General features: G+C 40.9%; 1 non-coding gene across 1 annotated transcript; it reads left to right on the plus strand.

Annotated features, from left to right (window-relative positions):
* The first annotated feature begins 1,276 nt into the window (after positions 1–1,276).
* Positions 1,277–1,383, plus strand: LOC118489985. Its single transcript, XR_004887996.1, has one exon. It is a non-coding gene; the product is annotated as a small nucleolar RNA R71 (small nucleolar RNA).
* The last annotated feature ends 1,427 nt before the right edge of the window (positions 1,384–2,810 follow it).

Consider the following 2,810-nt stretch of genomic DNA (forward strand, 5'->3'; position numbering starts at 1 on the left):
ACCACCCTTCCCAGGGTTAGGCTATGTTAATTGCGTTAAACTTTGGTTTGAACACATAGTTTCATCGTTACGAGTATAACTGTTAATATGAATTCAAATATTCACGTGGATTTGATTATGTTAAACTATTTTAAATCTATTATGCTATATTCAAACTTGTATACTCGCCAGCATGTGTTGCTGACTTATTTTAAATGCATACTGCAGGATGAGGAATCAAGATTGAAGAATTGATTAGGATGGCTTAGAAACCCACCTAGAAATAAATCATGTATTATGTTGTTATTTACTTTTGTGACATTATGTATGAACCTTTGAAAGTTTAATAAATGGAATTTTTAATTATTGTCACATTTAGTGTTATGATGTCTTTGAACAGTTTGTACGTCTCATCCCGATGTTTCCGCCATCGGTTGGGGTGTGACACTTTTCCTGTAGAGGCGGGAGCACCGTTTCTCCTGTCGGCGGTGACGCATCTGCCGGTCCCACGGTGCGGTGTCGTAGCGTGATGAGATGAACTTGCGCTTTCGGGTTTGTTTCGGTATTGCTAGGTAATGCACCTTGTGGTCTCTCGGCAAAATTTTGAGCTATTTGATTTAATTGTTTTTCTATGTTTTGAATACTAGCTTGTTGATTTCTAAAATTTGATTCTAATTGTAGAAATCTTTCCGAGTTTTTCTTTTCAGTGTCGGAGATGAGGCGAGATACAGTATTTTCAAGCCTTTCTCGTCCACTTTGTTGTTGAGTGAAATTTTGCGACTCATTTCTTGGTTTTTGAAAGTTTGTTCTTTGGGTTTGTTGGTTACTACTATTGTCGGGTTCTCTCCAACCAAGGTTTGGGTGGTTTCGCCATCCTTGGTTGTAAGTGCCCGTTGGAGGACCCGACGGCCTAGGTCTATTATCAATGTAGCTTACCGATTCTTGTTGATTGTCCGTTTCTTTCATACAACTCCAATTTTCATGTGGCCCGCCACACCCTTCACAAGCCATAACCGAGACTGTTTTTGTCATTTCTAATTTTTTTTATTTTTGAAGAAAGGGCCTCGATTTGGGCTTGTAAAGAAGTGCTTTCATCAACCTTATGGGCGCCCGGGGAAATAGATTTATTGCCTCGGGGGTGTGCCATTGAAAATTGGTTTGAGCAATTTCCTCAATTTGGTTATATATTTCATGCGGGCGGCGATTACCTAGAAGTCCCCCGGAGCTAGAATCAAGTGTCTACCTTGTGTGTGGCAACAGTCCATTATAGAAAGTGGATACTTGTTGCCATATCGCAAGGCCATGATGTGGACACTTGCGTAATAGCTCCTTGAACCTTTCCCTAGTTTCATATAAGGATTCCCCGTCCTCTTGTGAATATGTATTAATTTTAGTCATTAATTTAGCCGTTTTAGCGGGAGGGAAATACTTATATAGAAAATTTTGGGCTAGTTTATCCCAGGTGTTTACCGATCCAGCTGGGAGGGCGTTGAGCCAAGCTTTTGCTCGGTCTTTTAGTGAGAAAGGAAACATTCGGAGGCGGATGGCGTCATTTGATGCTCCATTGATCCGAAAGGTGTCACATATTTCGAAGAAATTAGTAATATGTAGATGGGGATCCTCGTCCGCAAGCCCATGGAAAGTTGCGGAGTTTTGGAGCATTTGTATCAAATGCGGCCGAAGTTCGAAGTTATTAGCTTCAACATTCGGGGCATTGATAGCGGCGCCTAGGTTACCTACGGTGGGTCGTAGATAATCCATGAGGGTACGTCGGTCCGCCATTGGAGGTGGATCACCCGAAACTTTCTCTTCTTTTAGCTTTTAATCTTTTTCTGAGAAAGCATTCGGGTTCTTCTAGGGGTTCTTTTATGTCCTTATTAGAACTGGAGCTCATACACTATATAGCGTTGGCGTCTGGTTCCAAGTCCTGCAATAAAAACAGGAAAGAATGCTGGTCAGAAGGTTCACCACGGCCCCGTGCTCAGCGAACACGGCCCGTGGTCGAAGTTACAGTGATTGTTTTCCAGATCCCAGTTACTGGAAAGTTGGACACGACCCCGTGTTGCACCGACACGGCCCCGTGGTCAGCCTTCTGTAACTTGGAAAACTAAAAACTACCAGTAATGATTCTGGGCACGGCCCGTGTCCGATCAGGCACGGCCCCGTGCTGAGCTCTGCGGAAGCTGAAAAACTATGAAAATTCTAAAAAACTAAAAAGAAAAATAAAAATATGATTAGGCCGTTGATTCCTAACTTTCTTAAAATCCTTGTGTCCCCGGCAACGGCGCCATAAACTTGATGCGTGTGTAGTGTAATATATTTTTAATGTATAACTAAGCCCTTTTTACACTTTTAGCCAAGTTTTAAATTTATAAAACACGATATTCACTAACACTAAACACACATATGGGCAAGTGCACCCATCGTGGACGTAGTATAGTGTTGGTAAGATACCGAGGTCGTCCAAGGACACAAGAGCTTTTAGTACCGGTTTATCCTCAACGTCTAATCAAATCAAAAAGTTAGAAAAAAAAGTTTTTAAACTAAGAAAATAAAAACTAACTAAATGCTGAAAAATAAAATAAAATAAAATAAAAACAGATAGACAAGATGAATCACTTGGATCCGACTCGTGTATTAGTATAACCTTTGATTATTTTCGCACTTTTGCACTTGTTTAAGAGATTATCTTAGTTATTGTAGTAGGCCCCTCTTTTGAAGGCGACGTTACCCTCAACCTAGTAGTTTGAGTCAGCAAGGATACAATCCTAAAGGGCCGGATTATTGGAAGATAATGAATTAAGTTATTAATGCAAATTGTGGTAGGCCCC

This window comes from Helianthus annuus, chromosome 2, assembly GCF_002127325.2.
Source record: "Helianthus annuus cultivar XRQ/B chromosome 2, HanXRQr2.0-SUNRISE, whole genome shotgun sequence".
NCBI lineage: Eukaryota > Viridiplantae > Streptophyta > Magnoliopsida > Asterales > Asteraceae > Helianthus > Helianthus annuus.